Raw genomic sequence first — 12,663 nt, forward strand, 5'->3', positions numbered from 1 at the left:
CATGGTAAAGGGTAAAGTAGGCTGCTCTGCAGGGTTTCTGCATGTTTGTGATTGGTCAGACGCTGCAAACACCTCCCCTTTATGTGAGCGCGCAGAGATCCAGATTGGAAAACCCTGGGTTGATTTACCGAGTTGATAACCAGCTTCGTAGTACCGCTTATCCTGGACTGCGAAGATCTGGTTAAGTCAACCCAGGTAACGGAGAGATATCCTGGATAGGTTAATCCAGCTTCGTAGTACAGGCCTCTGGTTTTCACGTTAACTGAGGGGTATTGCACAAAAGTAGAATAAAGAAATCCAGGATAACTGAGCAAGCGCAGCTTGATCTAGTCTGACCGGCGCATCTTGGCTTATTCGGTTGCACGTTTGCTGAGCCAGGATGAAAAGGCGCGGCTATGTCAAGCCAGGTGTAGATAGTTGGGATAAGTGCGTGTTTACGGCATTCTCAAATAGACCCACGGGATCGATCACAGAATCACAGATTGGAAAATGGAAAGGTGTTGCGCGTCATTCTTCACGACCGCTGAAAAACAGCTCCTGATGGAATTTCATGATGAGGTTAAAGAAATTATAAGAAACAAAGGCAACACAAGCACAAAGCACTGTAATCAAGGAAAGGGAGAAAGCCTGGCAGATAATCGCGGATCGGCTCAATGCATAAGTAGTCCAATTAATATATGATTAATGTGTTAAGTATAGCTCGGTGGGTAGAGCACTCGCCCCATGTGTGACTACAGTCCTCGCTGCAGGGGACCCCGGTTCAAATCCCGCACCAAGCGCTCCTATCCTGCATGTCATTCCCCCTCTCTGTCTCCAGTTTTCCTGTCTCTCTCTACTAACCTGTACATCAAAGGCAAAAAGCCCAAAAATATATATTAAAAAAAAAAAGTACAATTTATACAACAGTGCTCCACTAGAACTGTCAAAATTACAATTAAAGGACTAAAGAAGTTACTGTCCAAGCCCACTAATCAACAGTTTTGATTTAAATTAAATTAAACACTTTGATTTAAATGTGGCAAGTAAAAGTGCATGCTACTCAGGAAATATAATTAAGTGCAAACAATTATTATAATTAGGTGTAGGGCAGGGGGAAGGCACATCTGCAGCTGCAGGATGCACTTCTGCAGATGAGGAGACAGTGTTGCTGGACTCCAGGCTTGAGGTATCATGTCTTGCTCATTTAGTCCATAATGGATATGAAGTCAGTGATTTGGTGCTAATAGAAAATAACGTGTAACAGGATGACCCAGATGCTGCTCAGCCTCAGAAGCAGCCAAGTAACATTGTGAGTATCGGCTAGTAAATAGTACAAAGTAAATCTACTGTACATTATACACAATAATGATACCACATGAATGACTATAAAATGACTGTTGCAATTAAGCAGTCAACAGACTTTAATGAAACGACAATATAGTCTATCTGTAATATTTTAATGCAGGATAATTGAAATGATGCAACATATTTAGAAAGACCATGGTAATGCTGTAAAACCCATTAATTTGTCACACGATCGACAGTAGAACTGCCAGATAAATCCCTGAGAATAATCTTAGCCTGGTTGTTAGCCTGGTCTGGAGCAGGCTAGCTGCAGAGAATAAATCACCATAGTAACTGGGCCGGGATAAATTTAACCTGCTTTCATGCAACCGACTTGAGGCTAAATTCAGCCAGGATAACTAACATATCCCGGCTTAATCCCTTATCCTGGTTTCGTGCAATACCCCTCTGGTTACCTTTGTTTGTAAACAAACACCGCTACTGCAGATGTTCCAATCACGGAGAGAAAATGTAGCTGACCTCGCGAATGCCTGAATGCACGTCCATATATATATCTGATGATCTCTCACTCCACCTGCTTAATCCAAGCATGATGCCTCATGTTGTGAAGTACAATTGTGGGATCCGAAATACTGGACACCATATTCTGTATACATGTTCAAATAAAAATAAATAAATAAAAAGTCACCCGACACGGGGTTTGAACCAACTGCAAAATATCCCCAGCCTAGTGATTTACCGTTAGGCCACATATCTACATAACAAACAACTATCATAAAGTCATACAATTACTGTTGAATTAAAAATGACGTTTGCATAGCCACGACTGTCAACACACCACGGCCAAATTAACTTGTGACCACTGTTATTGCAATGATAACACTTTAGCACCTTACAGGTCCAGCTTGTTGCACCCCTGAAAAACATTTCACGATGATCAAAGATCATGTTTGGTAAAGGTGGTCGAGGAAAATTACGCATTTGATGTTTTGGACACGTTTACGTCCGTGTGTTGTAATTCATGTTGGAGCAACAGTGTGTAAAATAAAACAATTTGAAGTCGAGCGGATATCTATCTATCTATCTTGTTTAAGAGCAATAGTCAAATTTAGTTTTATGTTTGGGCACTTTCACCTTAATTTAACAGTAGCTGGTAACCAGCAACACTGTCACTATGAAGCATGCGCAGTAACCACTTGGCTATCAATCACCTTCAAATATTGCCTTTGTGACAGCCCGACAGACGGTTGCCTTGGAAACATGAACTTGAACAGAGAACTTGTTCTGAACTGAGAGCATGTCCATGTGGTGTCGTACAGACGATACGAGGGCTGAGAATATTGTTCAGATAAATTATTGATTGTACAGAAAAATGGAAACACTCAAACAGAACATCATCAGAGAATGATAAAACATCCCAGCAGGGTCTGATCACCCTCTGATGGAGATTTATGCTTGGTATTTGTGCTTCAATATTAACCGACTCTTTAAGAAAAGGACACACCATGTCTGACACCTCCTTCAGTCTGCAGGCTTCAACTAAAAAGGAGGAGAAAATCAGGGTTAGTTGAAGAAAACTTGCCAGCGAGCAGGTTAGGTTCACAGAGTATGTTGCCATGGTAACTGACTCAGAGTTAAGCTGAACTGGCTTTGTGAAACCGAAAAACCAGAGTTTCCCTCATCTCAGGGTTAACTAACTCAGAGTTCTCACTAAACCTGCTTTCTGAAACAGGCCCCAGTTCAGCTCCTTCATGTTTACCTCCTCGTTGTCGTTTTCTTTATTTTTTCGGCGAGTCGCTTCTGTGACGTCACGGTCAGAGTCCAGTGGGTCTTATCTGGGTGGTATGGAAACACAACAACTGAGAGGACCGAACTGAGAGGACGTTCCTGTAAAGGTCCCACCTCCTAAGTTTTACCAGGAACTTCCTGAAGTTCCTAGTCTACAAGCCCCTCAAATGGTTTTTAATGCTGTGTTATTAGACTGCCTTTGGTTGTCTTGGCAATGTAATTTCTGTCAGTCATGAATGGTTTTCATTATTATACTGTAGCAAAGGTTGGTTCTGATAATCTTAATAGTTGAGGACAAGACAGGACAGTAATCATTAATTTATTCTAGTCACAGTTTTGGTTTTATCCCTTCATCATGGAGCACACTTTGTACATTTGGTGCAGTTACTTCATTGATTATTTTATTTTTTTACCTATATATTTGAACTGCTGCTTTTGATCTGTTTCATACTGCTAATTTAAACTGCTTCTATTGTATCTTATCTCATCTAATCTTATCCTGATGAGTGTTATGGAGTGATTGTATGGTTTTATCATACATATGTAGAATAACCCTGTGTCATACAGTAATCGCCCCTGCTTCTCTCACACACACACCCACTTGCAGTATGATAAAAAGCGACTGTTGAATCATGGAGGCCCTCTAGTGGTCATGTTATTGACCTGTGGGAGGCTGTGTTCTCTGTGAAATGGAAGAGCTTAATAAAGACAGCTGGGCTGGCTGAAGACTGACAGGGCTGCAGAGATTATCCACACATCAATCACAGTGCTAAATAAGACTTGTGCAAGAGGACACAGTTCAAGCACTAGCAGTGTTAGTTCTGTTAGTGGTAACAGCAGTTCCAACTATGTAACTGAAATTAAAAAGTAAAATATGACATATGGAGATTTACAACAGTAAACTATGCTGAGACAAAGATTAAATCAAAAACAAATATGAGAACAGTCAAAATGTGGTATACAGCAGTGTGAAATACTGTATGTTACTATATGTAAAATGTTAGGAATATCATTTTAGTTGCAGATGTAGAGCAGGAGTAACAGCAGAGATAAGTTTGTATCAGTGATAATAGTAGCAGTTGTACAGTTTAAATATTTGTGTTAGTAGTTGCAGTGATTGTAGTACTAATTGTAGGAGAAGGAGAATGAAGAAGAGGAAGCACAGGTAGCTACTGGTAAAATGATTTGTTTGGTCCAGAGGATTCATGAATACGTAGCCTTATGGCTGTGTCAGCCGCTAACAGCCAACAATAAGGAAGGCTGTAGGCCTTACCTGATGAGCAGAGCAGAACTTGCTTTCTGCAGCCTCTCCACTCACCATACTGCAGCACCTCATCTATTGTCTCATGTTGCCAGCCATGCACTTGCAAGGTTTACAAATAGATACAAACTAAACCAAAATATGGGTTATCATTCATTGTCCATCACAATTTGAACTAAAGAGTAGCATGCCACACTCCTCTCTTCTTCCTCTACGTTTTGTCTCACTCTTGTTGGGACTCAGTTCGAAACAGCAATAGTATTTCTGAAAACATTCACCTGTCAGATGCAGGCACGTGCACACAAAGGGCACTGGGGGTGCTTGAGCCCCTGCCCTTTTTGCCTCGTATTAAAAAGTGCCCTCTGTCTGTGTGTGTTTTTTTGTTTTGTTTTTTAAAATAACATTAATAAATTCCTGTTAGGGATGTAAAAAGAAACAGCAGTACAAAAACTCCACGGTATTCTACCGTACCCATTTTCTTGTAATACAGGGTTGTTGTGTGTGTTGAGCCTGCTGCTTCTCTGTCCGTTGCGGCTCCGCTCGGTCACAGAGCCGCCAGAGAGGGAGAGAGAGAGAGTGGGCGAGCGAGTGAGTGAGTGAGGGAGGGAGGGAGAGAAGCAGCTGCCCCATGGATAACTGAGGAGACGTGACAGTGTAGCAACATGAACCTGTGAGTTATGGTCTAACTAGTCGCCGTCCACTTATTCAACGTGTTTAAATATGGGTAATATTTCAGAAAAACACTCTATTTTAGTCAATGTGTCAGCTTCTATTTTTGCCGGATGTCAATTCAGCACAGAGCAGATCATGCGGGACAGGAAATCGTGTACAAAATACAAAATAAAACACCGGGTTAATTTTCAAAATAAACTGCACCGTGTTTACGGCGGATCATATTTCCTTCATTACAGGTCTGAAGTACAGGTCCGAGGTTTAGATATAAAGTTTATTGTGACTTTGATAATGTGAATGAACTCATGTTGACAATAATTTGTTGACACAAAAGAAATGGCAATTGCATAACTTTCACCTACACCGGACATACAGCTAAGTAGTTAGCTTTCTATTATTCTATTTTTAAATTTTCAGCCGCGACGGTATATGAGACACGAAACGTGGCCCATTGGTTGATTTTCTTGACGGACAGAGAGTGCTACATACTGCATATGATAATTATATATTTAGAAAGTAGAACTGAAGTGATGCATTACAAGATGATTGGTTAAAACATTTAAAAATGCATCTGCATTATTTCCATTTAGTGAATTTCAAATAAAAGAACAGTCATATATTTCCTCATTGAAGTTTTCTTAAAAAATAGTTAAAATCCCATCTTGTGAACCCAATATTGTGTTTCGTCTCATCTTGTGAGCTGGGTGTATCGTCACACCCCTACAAGTTAGATAGATGCAGATGGGAGATAAAGGAAAAACCTCAATAAATGTGTGGAGGAACATAACAACTGTAGATGCCTCCACACAGGTGCACTGCATGGTACAGTCAAGCAATTAACATGAAATCATGCTCTATGGCATTTATGAAATGCTGAGCAGGCCCAGTTGATTCTGTAGGAAGATGAAGAACAAAATGTCTAAGTGATTTTGAAAGAGGGTTGATGGTTTGTGTTAGGGAATTTTCCATCATTAATATGCACTGGGCCAAACTAGGCTTTGCGGCCATTAGAAAGGCCTCACCAAATGTTGGGTTTAGACACTGTCTCCTTTTGGGATAGTGCTAAGCAGTGAATCTGCTCCTTTTGGGGAAAATAGGGTTAGGGTTAGTGGTGTTGCTATAGCAGCCAAGGTCAGATATGTCTTTGACTGTTTTCCCTGAAGTGGTAAAGATAACTGGAGTCAGAGGTTTGATATAATGTTGGATGTAGGACAAAGGTCCTGAGTGAGGTCTAAGCAATGTTCTGTCTATAGACCAGTAGACTAAATTCTGCATATTGTAGATGTGTTGGCCATATTTGGGCACGGCTCAACCTTGGGCATTATCTGTGTGGTTTAAAGTCTATCCCCGGAGGACAGAAACTTCAGAATTGAAGGGAGCATCAGAACATAACGTGCTGATCATTCATTCACTTCTCCTTGATCAAGTAAATAAACCTTTTCAATAGAAGACATCCTGGACTCCTGTCTACTCTCTCCATTGACGTATGGGCTGCATAATTAAAATCTCTTAACAGTTGGAGCATGGATGACAGGAACTTCAGTCACACAGACTCAACTAACTGGTGTATCAATAGTAACAGTGACGTCTGCACTTACATCTATGGGAAAGACATCAGTAAATAGGGTCAGAAATTGTATTCAGCAAGGCACATTTGATGACTGTGATACTTGTGCATTAGTGCTATATGTAAGGAAAAACAGTGGTTCAACTCCTCATTAGGGGAACGAGAATGTCAGTGCAGGACGTGATCAGAATGTGTCAGCAACAACAGTCTGTCAACAGTTACATAGAGAGGGATATTATAATAGAGTTGCAGTGCATCAATCCCTCATTACAAAGATGAATGTACATTTAAGAGTTCACTGGTACAAAAACCACAGGCACTGGTCTATAGAGATGTGGAAACAAATGAAATGGTTAGATGAGTCACCCTTTACCTTATCCTCCAGTGGGTGAGGGCAAGAGAACAGTACAGGCCTGAATGCTTGACCCCTACAGGGTATTTTGCTGGCATGATTTGGGTCTGCTTGTCCTTTTAAAAAGAAGGTTCCCAAATGTATACAGAGTTGCTCTGAGTGATCACCTTTATCCTTTAATGAAACTATCTATCCTGATAGGAGTGGTCTCTCCCAGGATGACAATGGCTCCATTCCAGGCCACGAGGGGTGTCTGAGTAATTGTGAATCAGATACTATGCCATTCAACCCAATTGAACACCTATGGGAGATTTTGGACCGGTGTGCAAGACAGCACTCTTTTTTCTTCACACCAAGTGAAGGAATATATTCAGGAAGAATAGTGTTCATCCCTCCAGTATAGTTCCAGAGACTTGTAGAATCAATGCCACAGTTCTGGTGGCACATGGTGGCCCAAAACCATACTAATACACTTTATGTTGGTTTGTCCAAGGTGAAAAACAGGTTTTAGCTGCCTCAGTAAATATAAAATGTATGTATGCAGGGCTTGAAATTAACTTTGGCAAATGGCGAGTGGCGAGTGCTAATTTCAAGCCCTGTATATATGACTGTACTTATATAGCACTTTTCTAGTCTTTTTGACCACTCTCACACTTTCACACTACATGTCTCATTCACCCATTCACACACATTCATACACTGATTGCAGGGTGCCAACCTGCTCATCAGAGGGAAACTAACCATTCATACACATTCACACACTGTTGGCACAACAACAGGAGCAGTTTGAGGTTTAGTTTCACAAGCTAGGACCTCACCACCAATGAGATACGTTTGACAAAGTTATTAACAAGATTTTAATGAATCGTTTGTGCTCCTGATGCAGTGTGGGGAGGCCGAGGACCCCCTTTGAACCTATGAGAAAGGAGAGAGGAACAGAAAGAGAGGGTGGGAATATGAGAGCGAAAGAGGGGGGAAGAGGGTTAGGTTTGTTTATATAGGAGCCAGAAGGGGTGCAATTGGGTTGTGTTCCCGCTCCTGAAACTGAGCTTCACAAGGTCCGATTCACAAGCAAGGACCACACCGTCAATGAGATACATTTGACAAATGTATTGTTAAATTTGTTTTATATGGGAATTAAAGGACAGATCTGATCAAATATAACCATCTTGGTCTTTTTTCCTAAGGTAGTTCTGGCATAGCTAGGACTTATGTTTTAGGTCATTATCTTGCTGTAGGATGGACCTAGGGCTGGACGATTATGGCAAAAATCTATGGGGTGCCGTTTGTAAAGCGGCTCATGCTGTGAAAATAAAAGCAACATTTTGTCACATTTAGCTTCAAACAATGTTTAAAAAACTGGTGCGAATTTTTTAGAGTCAATTTTTTGCACATTTACAACAATATTTGTCAACTTAGAGATATTTTAAATATTTAAATCCAAATGTTAAATGTTAGATTTAAATGCTAAATCTAAATCTAAATCTAAATCTCAATGTTAAATCTAAATATAAATCTAAATGTTAAATCTAAATCTAAATGTTAAATGTTAAATCTAAATCTAAATGTTAAATCTAAATCTAAATCTAAATGTTTCGAGTGAAACTAAATATTTAGCTAATATGCAAATTCAAATGCCGGTAACAGGAAGTACCAAAATAAAAGCTTGAGGAGGTCAGAGTGTGTTTATAGTGGCAAATAACGAATAAACCCCATCTTATCCGGGGAAATGGACTCTTGGACATGGATTATCGTGATAATAACTACCTAAAATAAGAAACACGGTTGGAGAAACTTTATTTGAAGAGTACTGTGAGTTTTTAGTGTCACTTTTATGAAGGGTGCCGGACTTATGACCTGTAGCCACTACAGCCAGCCACAAGGGGGCTCACTATGACTGATCTGTCATCCTACACCCTCGCTCCTCCACCCGGTACACTGTACTGTCGGCCATGATCGCGCTGCAAACATGACTCAATCTGCTTTAGCTGAGAACATCGGCAGAGCCGTTCTGGCGGCACTACAGAGTATGTCCTGATAGCTGTGTGATCTCACTGAAGATGTCCCAGTCCTACCTTTCTTCTTGTCAACCAAAGGCCTTTCTGTCATTTTAAATCTCCCAGATCTGCGCAGAAACACACCGTTCCTCCAGCGGGTCTAACATAAGGGGCGGGACACAGAACTTGCTGGGAAAGACGGGGCGATTTATGTCACATGTGTGCCGCGCCGGGCGGAACAATAATCGTTTTAAGTCGATTATTACGTTTTTATAATCGCGGGAACCCAAAATCGATATCGCGATTAAAATTCAAGTAATCCAGTCCAGCCCTAGATGAACCCCTGACCAACTACGTGCATACTAGAAGGTACTGCATGGCATCACTGCAGAATGCTGTGGTAGCCGACCCTGGATCCAGAAAAACAGCCCCAGACCATCATGCTTCCTCCGCCATATTTGACAGTTAATGTCACACACTGAGGAACCATCCTTTTGCCTACTTGACGGCGTACGAAACTCCTGCGTGATGAACAGAATATTTTAAATTTTGATTTATCAGTCCATAACACTTTTTTCCAGTCTTCAGTAGTCATGTCCATTGGTGATGTTTCATGGCCCAGGCAAGCCTCTTCTTCTTATTCTGACGTCTTAGCAATGGCTTTCTTGCTGCAACTCGACCTGTCAAACCTGCACGTCTTCTCTTCACAGTTGAAATTGAGACTTGCTTACTACGACCGCTATGAAGCTGTGGTTGAAGCTGTTGTCCTGTGAGCCGCCTACCACGCAAGCTGTTGACTCTCAGAAACTTGTCTTCTGACTGTGATGTGGCTTTGGGTCTGCCAGACCTCTTCCTTTCAGAGTTTCCCCCAGTTTCTGTATGCTTTTTGATGGTGAAGGACTGTACTCACTGCCATCTTGACTTTCTTCGCAGAGGTCTTTCGCTCGGTAGGAAAGACCTACACTTTTAAGGGTTTTTGTATAATTTTCAGTTTTGGGTAACCTTACCTTTTCTTTTTAACCTCTGGCAGTTCACACAACTTTGTCATTCAACGCCTGCACCCTCTCAGTATAGTCCAACAGCAGGGTTTTAAAAACTGTTGTGCATCACTTGCAACCAGATGTGGTTTAGGTGCTTGAGGTATCTGTGGCGGTACGCAACCGTGCAGCGGCTTCTCAGCTCCCAGCAATCGTACTAAAGTATAGTTTCTCAAAATTACTTAAACTTGTGAGCCACATTGTGATGATTAAACCAGTGCTCAAATCAGCGTTAGGTAGACTGAGAACAGCGGGCTGGAGAAGGGATACAGACCGGCTGAGAGGAAGAAGGAAGCAGTGTGCTCGGAGGCAGAAGAGGGGCAAGCGAGCCGGCCTGCTAGCCAGGCTAAAAGCTACCAACAGACCCACTTTGCCAACACTCTTTCTGGCAAATGTCCGGTCGCTGGATAACAAAATGGACTTCCTGAGACTCCAACTTGACAGCTACACGGAGATGAGCAAATGCTGCGCACTTCTATGGCTGAAGTGCCAGCCATACAACCTGCCATGGGAGTTGACAGTTGTGTTCATTGTGACTGTGTATATCCTCCCAAGTGCTAATGCTAACATGGCTCTTGAGGAACTACATGACCACATCTCTGAGCTCCAAAACAAGCATCCAGGAGCAACCAGGGGAAACAACACACTAGACCAGGTATACACCAACAGACGAGAGGCATACAGAGCGGTGCCCCGCCCCACCTGGGCTTCTCCAACCACATTTCTATCATGCTGATTCCTGCTCATCATCCTGTGCTCAGACACAATAAGCCCACACAGAAGACCATCACTGTGTGGCCCAGCACTGCTTTGTGCGAACCGAGAGGCTGCGACCAAGGAGGACAGGGTCGAGCTGGAGGACTATGCATCAGCTGTCAGTGGGTACATCAGTAAATGCATTGATGATGTCACAGTCACCAGGAAGATTACCGTACGCTGCTGGACCTGAGTACCAAATTCATTTTTCATGTGCAAACATGTACATGACAATAAACTTGAATCTCCATGAAAAAGGAAGTTGAGAAAGCCACACTGGAAATGAAGAATAATCTGAAGGCTGCTATGAGTGAAGTCGAGTTCATTGCTACCACTACTGTTTGCTGTACAGCACATAGACAGAGTTTCCTTGGAGTTACAAGCACACTGGATAGAGTCTGAAACAATGGACAGATGCAGTACAACATCCGTGACAAGATTGTGCGTACAACCACTGATAATGGCTCTAATTTTATCAAAGCTTTTCGAGTCTACGGAGAGCTGGATGGAAATTATAACCAAATTCCACTTGAGGAGGCAAGGCCAAGTGAATCAACAGAAAGAGAGAACAGTGAAGGAGAGGAAGAGGTTGTATCTTGAGGTTGTTGAAGCAGGAACCTTGTTGGAAGAAGATGATGGCCTGGAATACCAATTGCCAATGCATCATCACTGTGCCTGTCACCTTCTGAACCTGGTGTCAACAGTTGAGACAAATGCCAACACTGTCTACAAGTGGTTCTCGTTTAGCATTTTCAAAGTGCTGGAGTCTATGGAACAAAAGCGGAAGATCCACTACAGCTGCTGAGATAATTGAAGAAAAATGCAAACTCCAGCTCTTGAGGCCAAATGAGACAAGGTGAAATTCTCTTTTCCTGGCCATGGAGAGGATTGTGAGGATCATGAGAGAACAAGGAGAAGGAGCCATTACAGCTGTGTGCAGTGCAGTAAAGATTCCCATGTTTGTAACATTTTTACACCTTAGTGACTGTTATTAATTAGTTAATATTAATTCCATTATGTGTGTGTGTGTGTGTGTGTGTGTGTGTGTGTGTGTGTGTCTGCAATATACATAAGTCATGTGTTACTTTTTGTAGCCACTGATATGTTGTGTTTTAAATGTCGTTTTCTGACAGGTTCACTCCTGTTGAGATTGCTTTTCTCTCAGAATATGTGAAGACGATGAGCCCATTTGCAAAGGTGGTTGATGTTCTTCAGGGAGAGGCCAGTGTGCAAATGGGATGGTACCCACAACAACACTTCTCAAGACTTAGCTACAGCACCTTCGACTTTCCTCCAAGTTCTGTAGGCCTTTGGTGGATGCTCTTCAAGCAGGACTTGAGAGGCAATTCGGGCAGATGCTTGCTGATTCAGAGCTGCTGCTATTCTTTTCCCCAAGTTCAGGACATGCTGGACAAGTGACGACAACATCCTAAAACTTGGTACTGTACGTGTTAAAACATTTGCTTAATGGAATAATGGAGGAAGTTTTGGAATCTGAATGATCCATAATATACTGGGTAGTGTTAGGGAATTTTCCATCATTAATATGCACTGGGTCAAACTAGGCTTTGCTGTCATAGCAAGGCCTCACCAAATGATTTTTTTAGACAGTTTAGACACTGTCTCCCCTTGAGATAGTGGTAAGCAGTGTGTCTGCTCCTTTTGGGGAAAACAAGAGGCATTCTAATAGTGTTGCTATAGCAGCCGAGGTCAGATATGTGTTTGACTGTTTTCCCTGAATGAGGTAGAGGTAACTAGAGTCAAAGGTTTGATATAATGTTGGATGTAGGACAAAGGTCCTGAGTGAGGTCTAAGCAATGTTCTGTCTATAGACCAGTAGACTAAATTCTGTATATTGTAGATGTGTTGGATCTGCCCATATATGGGCATGGCTCAACCTTGGGCATTATCTGTGTGGTTTAAAGTCTATCCCCAGAGGAGAGAAGCTT

This window comes from Scomber japonicus, chromosome 14, assembly GCF_027409825.1.
Source record: "Scomber japonicus isolate fScoJap1 chromosome 14, fScoJap1.pri, whole genome shotgun sequence".
Classification (NCBI taxonomy): Eukaryota; Metazoa; Chordata; class Actinopteri; order Scombriformes; family Scombridae; genus Scomber; species Scomber japonicus.